The sequence below is a fragment of the Physeter macrocephalus genome, chromosome 20 (genome assembly GCF_002837175.3).
Source record: "Physeter macrocephalus isolate SW-GA chromosome 20, ASM283717v5, whole genome shotgun sequence".
Taxonomy (NCBI): domain Eukaryota; kingdom Metazoa; phylum Chordata; class Mammalia; order Artiodactyla; family Physeteridae; genus Physeter; species Physeter macrocephalus.
In genome coordinates, this window is record NC_041233.1 from 448,319 (window position 1) to 468,427 (window position 20,109).

The window sequence follows — 20,109 nt, forward strand, 5'->3', positions numbered from 1 at the left end:
TGGCTGCATTGGGTCTTCACGGCTACACACGGGTTTTCTCTAGTTGCTGAGAGCGGGGACTACTCTTCGTTGCGGTGCGAGGGCTTCTCATTGGGGTGGCTTCTCTGGTTGCGGAGCACAGGATCTAGGTGCGCGGGCTTCAGTAGTTGTGGCACACGGGCTTCAGCAGTTGTGGCTCGCAGGCTCTAGAGCGCAGGCTCAGTAGTTGTGGCTCACGGGCTGCTCCGCAGCATGTGGGATCTTCCCAGACAGGGCTCGAACCCGTGTCCCCTGCATTGGCAGGTGGATTCCTAACCACTGTGCCACCAGGGAAGCCCCCAGACCCCAATATTATTAGACTCTCTATAGTAATAGCCAAGAGTAGGTAAATTAAAAATTGTGTTAATTAATTTATGCTTCAGTATTTTATCTTCTTCGGAATGATCAGGGAGAAAGGGTCATAGGATGGTTAATTGGTCTGCTTGTATTTTCCATATCTGAGGGTTAGTTTTGTTTGTGTGTTATGAGGAAATCACCCTTTTATTCTAGATTTACAGGTTGATGCACTAGCTTGTTCTTATTTAACTTTTAATTTCACCTCTCATTCTAGTTTTCTACAGAACTGTCACAATCAGTGAACAAATATGGATACCTTACTATGAACTATAACCCATATTTTATTCAGGTTCCTTTTATTCTCCGTTTTTCTGCCTTAGGATCACATCCATGGCATTGAGTCATCATGTCACTTTCGGATCTCTTTGGCTTTGACATTTTCTCACACTATCCTTCTCTCAGTGACCTAGACAGTGTTCAGGAGGAGACAGTTAGTATTTTGTAGACTGTCCCACACTGAGATTTACTTGCTGTTTTTCTTGTGATTAGAATAGAGTCATGGGTTTTGAGGAAGCAGATCCCAGAGGTAAAGTGCTTTCTCATGACTTTATATCACGGGAACATACATCAAAGCAACTTATCACTGTTCATGTTAACTTTGTCTTCCTGGATTAGGTAGTGTTTGTAAGGTTTTCCCCACTGTGACGTCACTTTTTCCTTAAGTCTGCACTTAAGACACTGTGTGTCTCCTTTAAGATGAAGTCACTATGCGGTCCCCACACTTCAGAACAGGGGAGATAGTCCCACCCCCTTAATGAATGACTATCTACATCTACTATTTGGAGTTCTTCCTCACAGTTCATTCAACAGTTCTCATAAAACACCCCCCCACACACACACACACTATATATATATATATATATATATATATATATATATATATGATCATTTATTTATATATATATATATATTTTATATATATATATATAATCATTTATTTTTAACAGTGTGGACACTCCAACCAGATCATTATCTAAGCTTTTGGTTACAATTCAGCAGAATAGTATTTGGTTGTTCAGTTCACTCCTGCTTTGGCTACTGAAAGCTCTTTCCATGGGTTCTTGCTTTCCTCTGACATAGTTCCACCTCGTGGGTTTCCTTTCTTCTTGTGCACATCTTTTTATGTGCTTGTTGACCATTTGCATTTCTCTTCTGGAGAAGGGTATGTTCGAGTCCTTTTCTATTCAAACAATTGGGTTGTCTTCTTGTTGTTGACGATTTGTAAAAGTTCTTGATGTGTTCTGAAGAACAGGCTCTTGTCAGATATATGATGTACAGATATTTTGTTCCATTCTGTAGGCTATGTTTTTACTTTCTGGATAGCATCTTTTGATGAACAAAAGTTTTTTAAATTGAGGAAATAAAATCTATCCATTATCACATGGGTATCGTAACCTTCCTTTGCTTCTCTGTAACCTCCCAGTCCAATGGTAAGAAATCTGATTTCCACCATTTATCCTCCATTGAATTCACTGCTTACTCCATTCTGGGTTACAGATATAGTAGTTTCAGTGTTGTTAACTCTTACCACCATGGGAAAGAACTTACAGAGTCCAGTATTTATGGATGGCACAATTTGCCTTTGTTCTACAAGATTCCAGTCTTTTCCATAGTTAATTAGGTCAAATACCTTTTGCCCCACCACCCAACAGTGAGTCTTTTTCATACATTTCTAAATGAGTTAGATTCTTTATCACATTCTCTATTCCATCCTGTGACACTCCCATATCTTAAAAAATTAAAAAACTAAATTTGAATATATCATGATTTACTCGTTGGGTTGTAAAAATCCATGGGTTTAGACTAATGCCTCATGGCAGGTATCCATCACTTAAGTATCACATGGAATATTTCAACCCCCACCCCATAACCTGTTTACCATCTCTGATTTACCTGTTCCAGAATGTCATAGAAATGGAGTACTACAGTGTGAAGCCTCCTCAGACTGAATTCTTTCACTTAGTAATATACATGTGGGATTCACCCATGTTTTTTGCATGGTTGATGGTTAATTCCTTTCTATTTCGGAATAGTATTCCATTGTATGCATATGGGAAAAGTAACTTTCCTTCCCAGGTTCTTGACTGAGGCCTCCCCACCCCCATCCCTAGTAATAAAAGACAAAGAATAATAATACAAACAAATGCCACTAGATATAACTTCTTTCCAAAATTTTAGCCATGAGTCAGTAAAACTGCATAATCCAGAATCATCTCATTATATAAAAGAGTAGGTTGTGAATTGTGTTTCTGGAAGATGGACCAAGAATGACTACTTGCTTAGTGAAAGCTAAAGATTTTTACTAATATCAGCAGAGAAGACTTTTCAGATTCAGATTTGCCCTGATATGTAATCTTATGGAGGCTGTGGACTAAATTCTGGTCAAAGGAATTTTTGGAAATAACTTGTGGCCATCTTGTTAGTTTTGAAAATCCATCTGAGTGGATCAAAATATCCAGTTTGTCTACAATCAGCATTTTTCTTTTCAGTCTCAGGTAGCAAGGCGCTCTTAAGTTAGAATTATTTCTTTGCATGTTCACGTTTAAAGAGTTGGTTCTCAGGACGTGGACGACACAGCTGTTGCTGGCAGAAGGGCCTGAGGAAGGATGTAAGCACTTTAAAGATCTTCTGGGGCATATATCCTATTATCAGAGGTGTAGGGAAATTACTATCTAAGTTTTTCTTCTTTCTTGAGTGCAGAACAGTTCTTTTCTCAATGCCTTGAACTGAGAAGAACGTGGAGACTTTGATATCGGTAAGAAGGGTGGGTGGACTTTGAATTCCCCCTAGAGCCACATTTCTGTTTCTGTATCAACCGAGATTAGTAAAGCAAGGAAGGTGGTTTTTAATTTTTCAAGGAATTGCATATTCAAGAGGCTGACCTGCCCATCCAACTTCACTATCTTGAAGTTGACTCTTTATATCAAGGAGAAGATTTCCAACTAAGATGTAAATCAGAAGATTCCTGTGTCCAGATTTAGAGCTCTGTGACTTTGGATGTTTTCATGGATCCTTCTGCAAAGGCTTCATGTGCTCTGTCTACCTCAGAGTGCATGGTTCTACTTTAGCCAGGTGGTCTTAGCAGAGGAGAACTCACAAATAGCTCCTCTCAGGTCGGAATAGCAGCCTCCAACAGGGCTAAGTTCTGAAAATTAGCAGGCGGTTCTGGACCAGGATCTGTCCATTTGGGATCTTGGTGAGGATTTTCTCCAGGGGACCATCTGGAAGACTGCATGAGCACAGTGTATATATGGGTGGGATGGTTGATGGTGGATTTTAATGTTTGCTCTAAATCTGATTTCCATTCTCTTGTTCTGTTAAGGAAGTGATGTTACGCTAGCCATGATACTCCTTCATCTTTCTTTCAGTTTGATCATCAAAGAGGTTTGAATAGGATCTTTGCTCTAGGGTGAAAGCCTTTAAAATAAAATCCTTGCAAATATCATCTTATCAGGTGTTGGGTCAAAACAACCAGTAAATTCTCCTGGCAGTACTGAAGATGTTTCTTCCTGCCAGGGGGTTTCCAAAGTATACCTATTCCAAATATGACTCAAAACCAAGAAGCCTTTTTTATAGCTTAACCATGGACAAAATGTTGTCACTAAAGAAGATGAAAAAAGAGCATCCCCCATGATCCAGTGTCACTCCCCAAAACAGCCAAAATAAAGAAAGAAAATATGAACAAGAAAAAAGGTTCATTTCTATGCACACAGGAGCCAATCCAAAAAGTCACTCACATGTTAAATTGTGAAAATTAAAGGCTTATCAATGTAACTTACTAGGGGAAAAGGAGAGGGGAGAATTGGCTTCTATGGGAAGAACAGATAGGTTTCTTCAGGAAAGACTAGTGGGTTATTTGCAAAACAATGAGATGTAAGAAAGTTTGTTATAATGTTTGTCCACGGATGAGTGATTTTTGCATCTTCTTCAGCACCATAAAACACCCCACAGAAGGGATTTATGGTAGGGTTACTCTTGGTCCTTCTCCTGGAATAGAAGACACCCTGAAAAGGGAATATATTGGCTGTGGTCATTTCTCAGAAGTTTCAGCTTTTACTCAGATGAGGGGAGCTCCAAGAAGGCTTTTGTTCTGCATCTGTTGAATCTCAAGTATCTTCAGCTTCAGTTGTCTTTCTACCAACCTTGGTGTTCTGCCTGGCTCTCTGTACCTCCAACTTTGTTCTTCTTTTTCAAGATTGTTTGATCTATCCATTCCCAGCCCCTTGCATTTTCCACATGAAGTTTAGATTGGTTGTCAATTTCTGCAAAACACTACCTGGGATTTAGGTAGGGATTCTTTGCATCTTTAGATCTATTTGTGGAATACTGCCATCCTCACGGAATTAAGCCTTCTGATCCATGAATATGGGATTATTTCCCATGAATTTAGGCCTTTCTTAATTTCTTTCAACAAGCTATTGTTGTTTTCAGTGTACAAGTCTTATCCGCCTTTCTCTGGCCTTGGGTTATGAGGAATGCTTTTCCAGTTTTTCTTGGTTTGTTTTTGCCACAAGAAGAGCTAAGCATTTCTCTTCTGACTTCTGGCTCTGGTGTCACACTTAGCAGTGTCTACCCTGAGATTATGCACATATTTACTAAAAGGTCTTCGTTTCATACATCTCCTCTTTAATCCACCTGGATTTCCCTCTCAAATAACCAAAATGCTATTTCAAATAAAAAAAAATATTCACCAGTTCCCTCTTAAAATAAGTGCACAGACACAAAAAGCCAACTTTTGTATGGTTTCATTTATAGGAAACATCCAGAAGAAGTAAAGAAGCAGAGAAAGGATAAGGGGTGTGAGAGGCTGCAGGAGGGAAGAATGGGGAGTGCATGCTTGGGATACAGGGTTTTACTTTGGGGAATGAAACAGTCTTCAAATAGAAAGTGGTGACACTTATACTGCATTGTGAATGTACTTAATGCTCCTGAACTGCAACTGAAAATAGAAAATGTTGATATTTAAATTTTATTGCTTTACACTTAAGTAGAGTATGCCATAAAAAATGTAGAAGAATAGATAAAACTAAAGATAACATTAAAATTTAAAAAGACCCAAACACAAACAAATACAGGGAAAGAAAGTAAATTTCAGGTGGGGGAGCAGGTTGATGGTGTAGATTGGGAGCTGACAGCAATGGTGGTGGCAGAGGTGGCTTTGCCTGTGGGGATGATGATTTCAGAAATAGGTCTGGGTTTCCTGCAGGAACCAGTGCAGGCTCTGCAGGGGTGGTGAATTTTGACCAGGCTCTGGGTCTCCTGCAAAAGCAGTTGAAGGTCCTCTCTACAGAAGTGGTAAACCACCATCTGGATCTCGGTCTCCTGCAAAAGCAGGTACAGGTTCTCCCTGCCCAGTCGGCAAATCATCATCTGGTGCTGGGTCTCCAACTGGACCTGTGAGAGAAGTAAAGATTACCCACATTCCTGCCTTTCCATGTGCCTTTCCAAGGACAGAACTCTTCCCAGAGCTTTCCAGAGAATTCCCAGCCTAGGAACTCACACAGGAGGTCTTTTCTGACTGCAGTCCACCACCAGATGGGTGGTCTGAGGCCAGCCCTTGCTCTGGACCAAACACCAGCCTCTGGACACTCCTCTCTGTGTGGCCCAGAATTCTCATGCACCCACCCCCGGCCTTCTCACCTTTGTGCTCTGCCTTGGTGGGCTCCAGATACTCCAGCTGACTCAGGGGAAGGTTGACACGGTGCTCCAGCCCTGTGGAAGCCTGGGGCTTCAGGACACCGCGGGAGGTGTCTGGACAGGAGGCCTTCCCCGTTGACCTCTGGGCTGTGGTTCTGGAGGACCCTCCATGGCCACACTCACCTGGAGCCTGTGTGGGCCCTCACTGGCAGTGGGGCGCGCCTCATCCCCTCACTTGGGGAGATGGATCGGGTGTCCTAATTGGAGCTCCTTGCCGATCTCCTATGGGGGGTTTTGCAGTGACAGTGGCCAGCAGCCAGCCCAGCCTGGAGGGATCAGGGCATTGCCCGGCCATTATCGCTGCTTCCTCTGCCCACGCGACCTTCTGCTCCCAGATCAGGCACAGACCTGTGTCTGCCCACATATCTACCCGGGAGGAAAGAGATCCACCTAGAGGGCTTAGAACAACCCTCAGGCAGAAAGGCGCTGTTTGGGGTCTCTCTTTCCATCCTGTCCAGCCAGCTTGGACCTGGGGTGTGGACATGAGCAGCCCACCAGGCTTCTGACCCCTCATCAGCCTGTTCTGGCTTGAGGCAGACCCACTCCACAGAAGCCCCCACCTCCATACATCCAGGGAAGGGACAGAGCGCTACCCGAGTGGAATCAGAGTTGTGGCCTGGCTTGGGTGGCCTGCTCGTGAACTCCCTGCCTTACCTTTGGGTCCCTCCGGGCAAAGAGCCAACGGCATCTGGGGTGCCGTTGGGGCACCTGACCCAATGTCGACAGCGTTGGAAGACGCTGGCACTGCGACTTTTCCTGAGGCCATGGCCTTGGGATGTTGGGACACAGCAGATCATGTTTCCAACCACATGAGCTGGTTATGGGGTTCCTCTAGGATGTGGATGCCTGGTTACCCAGGTTCCACGTTCTGTTGGGCTCTATTGCCAGGGATGTGAGGTCATTTCCTGGGGTCCCCTTGCCCAGGCTTCTTCCTTATCCAAAGCTCCCCAAGGGCACCTCTGCACCCCATGCCATGTCCACACACTGTGACATCAACCTAGCCTGCCCTGCAGCCGTGGGGCAGCTTGGGTGTGGCCAGGGTCCAGCTCTGTGGACACAGCTGGTTTCCAACCCAGTTTTCCCTCCTCACCCATGATGTGGCCCTGGACAAATGCCATGGGTCTCTCAGGCCTCCCCCTAGTCTCCCCATCTGCATAGTGGCAGCCATTCTGGCAACATTCTAGGGAGGCCATCAGGTGTATAGACGTAGAAACACTTACAGTGCCTGTAAAAACCATGGTCTGGTATCACATGGAGCTCATGCACAGACTGAACAAAAGAAGGATTCCATAAAGGTCTGGTGTAGCACAGAATACAACTGAAACAGGCCTGGGTCTGCTCTGGGATCTAGAGAAAGTCACTCCCCTTCCTGCCTACTTCCCAGTCCCCCTGTGGGAGGATTGAAAGTAAATAAAATTCACACATCGCCCCCTCTGGCTTACAATCTTCCAGGTCCTCCTGGTTCAGGTGTCTCCTCTTGGCCTCCGGGGTGGGCTGCCCCTACAATGGCTCCCTGCAGTCTTGCCTCCTGGTCACATATCCTTGTATAAATCCCCACCCTTCCAGTATGAATGGACATTGTGATTGGTTCTAGCCTATAGATGGATTTAGGAAAAGTCTGTGTCTTCTACTCATTTCCTCTCTCCTGTGTTCTCTCGCTCTCTTGCTGCCTTTCTATGTTTCTGTCTCTCTTCCTCTGTCTCTCTGTCTCTCATGTGTGTATGTATGTGTATGAATGTATGCATGTATATATATAGTTAGGGTTAGAGTCAGGGTTTGGTTTAGGGTTAGGGGTCAGGGTTTGGGTTAGGGTTTATGTTTCTTGGAGGTTGAGTTCTGTGAGTTCTTGGTCTATTTTGGATATGAACCCCTTATCAGGTACATTGTTTGCAAATATTTTCTCACATTCAGTATGCTGCCTTTTTGTTTTGTGGATGGTTACCTTTGCCCTTGAAAAGCTTTTCAGTTGGATGGAGTCCCATTGGTTTATTTTACTTATCTTTCCCTTGTTTGAAAAGAAGAATAAAAAAAATATTGCTAAGACTGATGTCAAAGAGCATACTGCCTATGTTTTCTTCTAGGGGTTTAATGGCTTCAGGTTTTACATTGAAGTATATGATTTATTTTAAGGTTGTTTTTGTAGATGGTATGAGAAAAGAATCCAGTGTGATTCTTGTACATGTAGCTGTCTGGTTTTCCCAACACCATTTATTAAAGAGGCTATCTTGGGGGCTTCCCTGGTGGCGCAGTGGTTGCGCGTCCGCCTGCCGATGCAGGCGAACAGGGTTCGCGCCCCGGTCTGGGAGGATCCCACGTGCCGCGGGGCGGCTGGGCCCGTGGGCCATGGCCACTGAGCCTGCGCGTCCGGAGCCTGTGCCCCGCGACGGGAGAGGCCACGACAGGGGGAGGCCCGCATAACAAAAAAAGAGGCTATCTTTTCCCCATTGTGTCTTCTCACCTCCTTTGTCATAGATGAATTGACCATATAAGTATGGGTTTCTTTCTGGGCTCTCAGTTTTGTTCCATAGATCTATGTGTATTACTTACTTTTGTGTGAATAAAAGTAATACTTACTTGTAAGTAAGTAAGTAATACTGTCTTGATGAGTCTAGGTTTCTAGTATATTTTGAAATCAGGCAGCATGGTATGTCCAAGTTTGTCCTTCTTTCTTAAGATTGTATTGACTATTTAGGTTCTTTTGTGTTTCCATACACATTTTGGAATTCGTTTTTTAGTCCTCTGAGAAAAATCCACTGATATTTTGAGAGGAATGACATTGAATCTCTGCATTGTCTTGTGGGTGTGGAATCGTTTTACCAATACAAATTCTTCTGATCCATGAGTACAGTATATCTTTCCATTTGTTTGTGTCGTCTCCATGTTCTTTCATCAATGTCTTCCAGTTTTCTGAGTATGGCTCTTTTACCTCCTGGGTTAGATGTACTCCTAGTTATTTCATTTTTGTTAATGTCATTGTCAATGGGGTTGCTTACTTAATTTCTCATTCTGATAGTTTTTTTGTGAGTGTATAGAAATGCAACCGATTTCTGTAGATTAATTTTGTATCCTGCAACTTTAACTGAGTTTTCTGATGAGTTCTATTTGTTTTTAGGTGTCACCTTCAGCATTTCCTATACAGAGTATCAGGGCATCTACAAAGCGTGACAGTTTAACTTTTTCCTCTGCCATCGGATTCCTCTTTTTTTTTTTTTTTTTTCATTTAATTATTATGGCCAGGACTTCCTAGACCATGTTGAATGGAAGTGGCGAGTGTAGTCAGGGTGAGAGTTAGGTGTAAGCATAACTGGCCCTCTTCCCCTTCCTCCCTCTCCATTTCTCTGAGGCCTCAACTTACTTCTGTAGGTTAATTTTGTATCCTGCAACTTAACTAAATTTCCCAATGAATTCTATTTGTTTTTGGGTGTTGCCTTCAGCATTTTCTATATAGAATTTCATGTCACGTATAATCTATTTTTAACAGACTTACATCTATTTTTAATGGTTTTTTTGTGTTATTGTTTTTTATTTTGAGACAAATTTTTACTACATATGTGTTTGCAACTGTTTTTCTCCCAGTTGATGACTTGCCTTTTGACTTTCTGAATAAGGTCTTTCACAGAGTCGAAATCTTAAACTTTATAAAGTCCTTTGTATTCCTTGTTTATCTTTCTGGATTGCTTTTTTGTGTTGTGTGTTAAAGCTCAAAGCTCATGATTTACATGACCAAAACCAAGCTCGTGTTGATTTTCTTCTATGTTTTCTCCTGTAATTTTGATTCAGTTTGTATTTAAATTGTATCTGTGAATAATTTTGAGTGAATTTGGTGCAAGTTGTAAACTTTGCATCTGCATTGATTTCACGCCGAATGGTTTCCAATTAACTGTTCCTTAACTATTTTTAGAAAACTTATGGGATATAGTCTCCATCTCAGTGCGACTGCCCGAAGTTGAACAGATTTAGCAGTTCTGCCGTCAGTGAGTCCAGCGTCCAGTGAGCTGTGAGGAAGGCAGGGCCTGCAGTGCGCGCACTGCCCACAGGGGGCTGAGCCCGCCTCTCTGACCCAATGCGCATGTTCATTCCACCTTTGGACTTGGCTCCTCAGGCAGCTGAAATGAGTTCCATATCCTCAGGCACCTCCAGGGCTTCAGCAGGGATGCCCGGGTCAGTGTCTCTGCAGACAGGATCTCAGTCTCCTTAGGATTCACTGGGGTTTTGGCTTCAGGACAACACTGGGCTGTGTCCACGCTGATGGGAGTCTGGTTCTTCAAGACCAAGTGGGTCTTAGGCTTCCTGATAAAGTAGGGCTGCATCCACACTGACAGGAGCTTGGTTTCCTGAGGACACAGGTGACGCCAGGAGGAAAAGGTGAGGAAAAATGAAGGAGAAGTGAGGAAAAGTGGGGAGTAGCTTTCTGTGTGCCACTGACTGCTTGGGGTGGGGGAGGGGGAGTTCCATCTTCAGAAGACCCAGGAAGGCTTGATATGGAAAACTGGGTTTTTAGTCAGTTTTGTGTGTGGTGTAGATGACATGTGGTATGTGGTGCCCAGGTTTCCCAGCCCCGTTTATTGTGGGGACTCTTGTCCTTCCCCTTGGTGTGTCCTTGGCCCCTTTTCATAAATTAACTGACCACCTCCATATGGGTTGAATTCTGGGCTCTCTGTCTGTAACAGGGGTGGGGCAGGCATGAGCTATAGAGGCCCCGTTCAGCCTTTGGTTGGTGCCACAGTTGGCCCCTACCCCTCTTTTGTATAAAAGGACCCCGAATTCAGACTGACAGAAGATGGTTTTTCGAGATGCTAGTCTGCCGCCATGTTCCTGGTCAGCTAGCTTTCTGATTAAAGTCATTATTCCTTGATCCAACAACTCATCTCCTGATTTATTGGCCTGTCGTGTGGCGAGCAGAAGGAACTTGGGCTTGGTAATATAATTACATGCTTATTAGCATGTAGTCAGTCACTTGCTCGAATTCAAATCCAGAAGTATGCATTTCCCTCAGCACTAAATCTGTAACATGAAAAGCAGGACATGACGCTCAATAAAGATTTATTGATTTAGTGGGTAAATAAATAAGAGAAAGAGAAGGGAATGTTTGGGAGCGAAAGCAAATAAGAAACCCATACTGTACACTGGACACCAGCGGGATGTTTCTAGGAGATGGTGGGTACCGATCAGGAACTCGTGAGGTTCAACTCTGGGGATTTGATGGAGGAGCATTTGCATTCAGGTGGTTGATGAAACTACCTAGGGAATCAGGAATACATTTTTCAAAAACTCTGAGGTCATGTTGAACCAGCGTTTAAAAGAGAAACAAAAATAGAGGGGTCACAAGAGGAACCTCAGGAAGATTAATCAGGGAATTAAAAGCTGAGAACCACAAAATATTAGTATTGCAGAGTCAAAGTAAATGGCACTTGAAAAAGAAATTGACACATTCTATTGCCCTTCAAATATACCACTACTGTAATTACCAAATACGATAAAGTATATTTAAGGAATCAACTTATTCAATATACCATTTTAAACTCTGCTTTAGGGAAGCAGTGCAGAAAAGAGGTTTAAAACATGAGTTCTTGAGTTCCACTCCTGGGCTTGCTGAGTAAGCCAAGAGACCAACACTCCTGCCGACAGAAACTGTAAACTCTGAACAAAATGTAAAAGCAACCGCTTGGAGGCTCTGGAGAGTAAACAAGGGAGACAGACTCTAGGGTTGAAGACTCGAGCGGCCTGGGCCCTGAGGACAGATTCTGTAGTGGGGTGGAACTCACAACTGCCATCTCCCAAACCAGCCAGAAGGCAGGGGGATGACATCTTTTAAGTCCTAGGGGAGGGGAGACCCTGTCAGCCAGAATGCCATATCCCATGAAAATCTACTTCAAGAATTAAAGTGAGGGAATTCCCTGGTGGTCCAGTGGTTAGGACTCGGTACTTTCACTGCCGTGGTCTGGGTTCAATCCCTGGTCAGGGAAGCTGTGCAACACAGCCAAAAAAAAAAAAAAGAGAATTAAGGTCAAATAAAGACACTTTTGAGTGTCTGTCGGCAACAGACCTGTACTACAAGAACGTGAAAGAAAGCTCTTTAAGTTGAAGGGAAATGATACCAAAGGAAAACATGCATCTTCAGGAAGGAATAACAAGCTTTGGAAATGGTAAATACATAGGAAGAGATCACTTCTTTTAAACACTGACAGTTTAAAGCGAAAAAATATAAAATGTCTTGAAGAGTTTATAATGTATGTAAGTGTAATATATAAGGCAATTATAAAGGATAGCACAAGGTGGGGGAAGAAGTGACAAGATTTCTACATTTTTAGATGAAGCTGTATAATGTTAACTCTAAATAGACTGCAAAGTTAAGCATTTTTACTCTCAGTGCAGCTAATAAAAGGAACTGGAAAGAATATAGCTAAAAAGCCATTGGATGCATTAAAATAGAATTCAAAATATATTTGAATAATTCAAAAGAAGACAGGAAAGAAGGCCCAGGGACAACAAAATTAGAAGGAACAAAGGTCAAACAGCAAGATGGCATATAACTATAATTATATCAATATAATTTTAAATAATTACATGTAAATGGACTGGATACACTATATAAAACGTAGAGGTTATCAACTGTAATTTTTTTAAAGACAACATTATACTGTCTACAAAAAAACACTTAAAAAATTATCCAGGTCTCTTTATTCTTTTGTTATAGTCTCCAGGTTGTACCTCTTATTTCTTTTCTCTTACTACATCTTCCTTAGAGGTGTTTTATTGTTGTTGTTTTTTAATTGAGGAATAGTTGCTTTACAGCGAAGTGAATCAGCTATATGTATACATATATCCCCTCCCTCTTGGACCTCTCTCCCACCCTCACCCCATCCCACCCATCTAGGTCACCACAGACCACGGAGCTGAGCTCCCACTAGCTATGTGTTTTACACATGGTAGTGTATATATGTAAATCCCAATCTCCCAATTCATCCCACTCACCCCTTCCTCCCCTGCACCATGTCCACACATCCATTCTCTACGTCTGCATCTCTATTCCTGCCCTGAAAATAGGTTCATCTGTACCATGTTTCTAGATTCCACGTATATGCATTAATATACAATATTTGTTTTTCTCTTTCTGACTTCACTAGGTCCATCCATGTCTCTACAAATGACCCAATTTCGTTCCTTTTTGTGGCTGAGTAATATTCCATTGTATATATATACCACATCTTCTTTATCCAATCATCTGTCGATTGACATTAGGTTGCTTCCATGTCCTGGATACTGTAAATAGTGCTGCAATGAACATTGGTGTGTATGCGTCTTTTTCAGTTATGGTTTTCTCAGGGTATATGCCCAGTAATGGAATTGCTGGGTCATATGGTAGTTCTATTTTCAGTTTTTTGAGGAACCTCCATACTGTTCTCCAGAGTGGCTGTATCACTTTACATTCCCACCAACAGTGCAAGAGGGTTCCCCTTTCTCCACACCCTCTTCAGCATTTATTGTTTATAGATTTTTTGATGATGGCCATTCTGACCGGTGAGAGGTGAAACCTCATTGTAGTTTTGATCTGCATTTCTCTAATAATTAGTGATGTTGAGCATCTTTTCATGTGCCTCTTGGCCATCTGTGTATCTTCTTTGGAGAAATATCTATTTAGGTCTTATGCCCATTTTTTGCTGGGTTGTTTGTTTGTTTTTTATATTGAACTATGTGAGCTGTTTAAATATTTTGTAGATTAATGCCTTCTCAGGTGCTTCATTTGAAAATATTTTCTCCCATCCTAAAGACTGTCTTTTCATCTCATTTATGGTTATCTTTGGTGTGCAAAAGCTTTTAAGTTTAATTAGGTCCCATTTGTTTATTTTTATTTTCATCACACTAGGTGGTGGGTCAAAAAAGATCTTACTGTGATTTATGTCAAAGAGTGTTCTTCCTATGTTTTCCTCTAAGAGTTTTATAGTGTCTGGTCTTACATTTAGGCCTTTAATCCATTTTGAGTTTATTTTTGTGTATGGTGTTAGGAAGCATTCTAATCTCATTCTTTTACGTGTAGCTGTCCAGTTTTCCCAGCACGACTTATTGAAGAGACTGTCTTTTCTCCATTGTATATTCTTGCCTCCTTTGTCATAGATTAGTTGACCATAGGTATGTGGGTTTCTCTCTGGGCTTTCTATCCTGTTCCATTGATCAATACTTCTGTTTTTGTGCCAGTACCATACTGTCTTGATTACTGTAGCTTTGTAGTACAGTCTGAAGTCAGGGAGCCTGATTTCTCCAGCTCTGCTTTTCTCTCTTAAGATTGCATTGGCTATTCGCGGTCTTTTGTATTTCCATACAAATTGTAAAATTTTTTGTTCTAATTCTGTGAAAAATGTATTGGTAATTTGACAGGGACAGCACTGAATCTATAGATTGCTTTGGGTAGTATAGTCATTTTCACAATATCGATTCTTCCAATCCAAAACATGGTATATGTATCCATCTGTGTGTCATTTTTTATTTCTTTCATCAGTGTCTTATAGTTTCCTGAGTACAGGTCTTTTACCTCCTTAGGTAGGTTTATTCCTAGGTATTTTATGCTTTTGTTGCAATGCTATTGAATTTCTTCAAACTTGAATTTATTGAATCTGCTGGCTGCTTGATCTTGGATGCCTACTTTCCAGGACTGTGAGAAATAAACTTCTGTTGTTCATAATCATGCCGGTCTATGGTATTCTGTTACAGCAGTTCAATGGATTAAGACACCCACAAAGGTGGCTCTGTGCTCTGTGGTGAAGTAGACAACAATCCGATTTACTGTTTGGGAGCAACACTGTGTGCCTGACACGTTACACGCAGGATGGATGGTCCTCACAGTTATCCTATGAGGGAGGCATCACAAGCCACAGGTTACAGGTGAGGATGCTGAGACTCATGAAAAGTCTAAGTGACCTGCCTGGGTTGTTCTAATTCTGTGAAATTTGCTTGTTTCTTGAATTTCTCTTTCTGATCATTTATTGTTAGTGCATAGGAATGCAAGAGATATCTGTGCATTAATTTTGTGTCCTGCAACTTTACCCAATTCATTGATTAGCTCTAGTAGTTTTCTGGTGGCATCTTTAGGATTCTCTATGTATAGTATCATGTCATCTGCAAACAGTGACAGTTTTACTTCTTCTTTTTCAATTTGGCTTCCTTTTATTTCTTTTTCTTCTCTGATTGTTGTGGCTAGGATTTCCAAAATTACTCTGAATAATAGTGGCAAGAGTGGACATTCTTGTCTTGTTCCTGGTCTTAGCAGAAACGCTTTCAGTTTTTCACCATTGAGAATGATGTTTGCTCTGGGTTTGTAATGGGGTAGCTTCCCTCTATGCCCACTTTCTGGAGAGTTTTTACCATAAATGGGTGTTGAATTTTGTCAAAAGTTTTTCTGCATTTACTGAGATGATTATATGGTTTTTATTCTTTAATCTGTTAATATGGTGTATCACATTTATTGATTTGCATATATTGAAGAATGCTTGCATCTCTGGGATAAATTTCACTTGATCATGGTATATGATCCTTTCAATGTGTTGCTGGATTCTGTTTGCTAGTATTTTGTTGAGGATTTTTGCATGTATGTTCATCAGTAATATTGGTTGATATTTTTTGTGTGTGATACCTTTGTCTGGTTTTGGTTTCAGGGTGATGGTTGTCTCGTAGAATGAGCTTGGGAGTGTTCCTTCATCTGCAATTTTTTGGAAGAGTTTGAGAAAGATGGGTGTTAGCTCTTCTCTAAATGTTTGATAGAATTCACCTGTGAAGCCATCTGGTCCTGGACTTTTGTTTGTTCGAAGACATTTACTGAGATGATTATATGGTTTTTATTCTTTAATCTGTTAATATGGTGTATCACATTTATTGATTTGCATATATTGAAGAATGCTTGCATCTCTGGGATAAATTTCACTTGATCATGGTATATGATCCTTTCAATGTGTTGCTGGATTCTGTTTGCTAGTATTTTGTTGAGGATTTTTGCATGTATGTTCATCAGTAATATTGGTTGATATTTTTTGTGTGTGATACCTTTGTCTGGTTTTGGTTTCAGGGTGATGGTTGTCTCGTAGAATGAGCTTGGGAGTGTTCCTTCATCTGCAATTTTTTGGAAGAGTTTGAGAAAGATGGGTGTTAGCTCTTCTCTAAATGTTTGATAGAATTCACCTGTGAAGCCATCTGGTCCTGGACTTTTGTTTGTTCGAAGATTTTTAATTGCAGTTGCAATTTCATTACTTGTGATTGGTCTGTTTATATTTTCTATTTCTTCCTGGTTCAGTCTTAGAAGGTTGTACTATCCTAAGAATTTGTCCATTTCTTCCAGGTTGTCCAATTTATTGGTATATAGTTGCTTGTAGTAGTCTCTTATGATTCTTTATATTTCTGCAGTGTAAGTTGTAATTTCTCCTTTTTCATTTCTAATTTTATTGCTTTGAATCCTCTCTTTTTTTTCTTGATGAGTCTGGCTAAAAGTTTATCACTTTTCTATATATTCTCAAAGAACCAGCTTTTAGTTTCATTGATTTTTGCTACTGTTTTCTTTGTTTCTTTTTAATTTATTTCTGCTCCGATTTTTATGATTTCTTTCCTTTTACTAACTTTGGGTTTTATTTGTTCTTCTTTCTCTAGTTGCTTTAGCTGTAAGGTTACGTTGTTTATTTGAGGTGTTTCTTGTTTCTTGAGGTAAGGTTGTATTCCTATAAACTTCACTCTTAGAATTGCTTTTGCTGCATCCCATAGGTTTTGGGTCATCATGTTTTCATTGTCATTTATTTCTATATATATTTTTATTTCCTCTGATTTCTTCAGTGATCTCTTGGGTATTTACTAGTGTATTGTTTAGCCTCCATGCATTTGTGTTTTTTACAGTATTTTTTTTCCTGTAATTGATTTCTAATCTCATAGCATTGTGGCTGGAAAAGATGCTTGATACAATTTCAATTTTCTTAAGTTTACCAAGGCTTGATTTGTGATGCAGTATGTGATCTATCTTGGAGAATGTTCCGTGTGTACTAGAGTAAAGTGTATTCTGCTGCTTTCAGATGAAATGTCCTATAAATATCAATTAAGTATATCTGTTCTATTGTGTCATTTAAAGCTTGTGTTTCCTTATTGATTTTCTGAATGGATGATCTGTTTATTGGTGTAAGTGGGGTGTTAAAGTCCCCCACTGTTATTGTGTTACTGTCAATTTCCCCTTTTATGACTGTTAGCATTTGCCTTATGTATTGAGGTGCTCCTATGTTGAGTGCATAAACATTTATAATTGTTATGTCTTCTTGGGTAGATCTCTTGATCATTATGTAGTGTCCTTCTGTGTCTCTTGTAATAGTCTATTTTAAAGTCTAGTTTATCTGATATGAGTATTGCTACTCCAGCTTTCTTCCAATTTCCATTTGCATGGAATATCTTTTTCCATCCCCTCACTTTCAGTCTGTATGTGTCTTTAGGTCTGAAGTGGGTCTCTTGTAGACAGCATATATATGGGTCCTGTTTTTGTATATGGGCTGCCAGGACCTGTGTGGCCAGAGGAGGCTTTGGCAGAGGTTGGGCTCAGGCCCAGGACCCGCTTGGCCGGAAGAGGCTTTGTTGGGGCAGCACATGGGCTGTCGGGACCCATGCGGCCCGTGGAGGCTTTGTGGGGGGCATACTAAGGTCTGACAGGATCAGCACAGTGGGAAGAGGCCTAGGCGGGCATGGAGGGGGCTTGGGCCGAGGACCTATGTTACCAGAAGAGGCCTTGGTGGGAGGTGGGGCTCAGGTCCAGGACTTGCATGGCTGGAAGAGGCCTTTGGTGGGGGGGTGCTCAGACCCGGGGACCCACGCAGCCAGAATAGGCCTTGGCAGGCAGGGGCTCAGGCCTGGGACCTTTGTGAATGGAGGTGGCCCCTGGGTGTGGGGGTTCAGGCCCGGGACCCCAGCAGGCTTGCCAGGGTCTGAGTAGGCAGGGGAGATGCTGGCCACGTTTCTCTGCAATCCCCCAAAGCCCCCTCACCATCCCTGCTGATCTGCTCAACATGAGTGGCCCCCTCTGAGCATGGAAACCCCTCCCCTCCCACAGACCCACACAGGGGTGCAGGTCCCATCCCACCTCCACTTTTCTTCCCCCCTCTTTTTCTCCCATGTCTTACCCAGTCATGTGGGGATTCTTCCCATCCCCTTAGGTGTCTGAGATCCCACATCAGTTCCTAGTAGGTACCCTAGTTATGAGGAGATGCGGACTCTGTGTCCTCCTACTCTGCTATCTTAACTCCACCCCCCAAAAAACACTTAAATTAGAAAAATTCAAACAGATATAGTCATAAATACGTATGTATTGATAATAAATTTAGAATATATGAAGTAAAAATCGACAGACTTAAGGAAGAAATAAACAATTCCATAATCATAGTTGGAGATTTTAACACTCTTTTCCTACCAACTAATGGAACTAGACAACCAATCAGTAAGGGGAGAGAGGGGGAGTGGGAGGGGGAGAGAGCCGAGCTTGTGAAGGGAGTAGGAGGGAGGGAGGAATCTGTACAGTGTGATGGGGAATAACCATGCTTCAATGGTGGAGGGAAACCAAACCTGGCTCAGTACCAGAGATGGGCGACTAGAGTGGGGTTACCTACCAGGGAGAGTCAACTTAAAATAGCTGCAGTGTATGCCACAGGATACAGCCAGCATGTGTGTCAGAGCAGGAGAAAGCAGAGAGCCCAGCAGAGTAAATTGGACCAGCCAGCTTGTTGGCCCATGTCCACACTTATAGTTTCTCCAAATCATTGCCACACAGGAGCCCAGTGCCACCAAAAAGGCTGGTTCTGGACTAAGAATGGGTGGAAATGACTAGATACAGAGAGGTCAGAGGAGAAGGAGTGTGAGCGCCCTCTCAAGACAAGTCTACAAACACTTCCCAAAGTACGTGAGGAAAATTGTCAATAGGAAAGAATAAATTGACGTGATAAATTGCAGTGAATTCACCTTCAAAAATGCAAACAACAGTAAAATTTAAATGATTTAGTAACCATTAGCTCAAGATGGCAGAGTAGAAAGATGTGTGCTCAGCCCTTCTTACGAGAACATCAAAATCACAACTAACTGCTAAACAACCTTCATCAACAACAAAAATGCTAGAACCTACCACAAAAGATACCCTACATCCAAAGACAAAGGAGGAGCCACAGCGAGACAGTAGGAGGGGCATAATAGTGATAAAATCAAATCCCACATCTGCCGGGTGGGCAACCCACAAACTGGAAAACAACTATACCACAGAAGTTCTCCCACTGGAGTGAAAGTTCTGAGCCCCACGTCAGGCTTCCAGCCTGGGGGTCCAGCAATGGGAGAAGGAGTCCCCAGAGAAGCTGCCTTTGAAGGCTAGTGGGATTTGACTGCAGGGCTTACACAAAACTGGGGGAAATAGAGACTCCATTCCTGGAGGGCACACACAAAGTCTTGTGCACACCAGAACCCAAGGGAATAAAGCAGTGACCCTATAAGAGACGGGGCCAGACCTGCCTGCTAGTACTGGAGGGTCTCCTGCAGAGGTGGGTGGAAGCTGTGGCTCACTGTGGGGACAAAGACACCGGCAGCAGCAATGCTGGGAAGTACTCTTTGGCATGAGCCCTCCCGGAGGCCATCAGCACCACCAAACAGCCTGTAGGTTCCAGTACTGTGTTGCCTCAGGTCAAAAAACCAATAGGGTGGGAACACAGCCCCACCCATCATCAGACAAGAGGACTAAGGTTTTATTGAGCACAGCCCTGCCCACCAGAGGATCAAGACCCAGCTCTACCCACCACCAGTCCCTCCCATCAGGAAGCTTTCAAAAACCTCTTAGATAGCTTCATCCACCAGAAGGCAGACAGCAGAAGCAAGAAGAACTATAATTCTGCAGCCTGTAGAATGAAAACCACATTCACATAAAGACAGACAAAATGAAAAGGCAAAAGACTGTGTACCAGATTAAAGAACAAGATGAAACCCCAGGAAAACAACTACCACCAGAAGGCAGACAGCAGAAGCAAGAAGAACTGCAATCCTGAAGCCTGC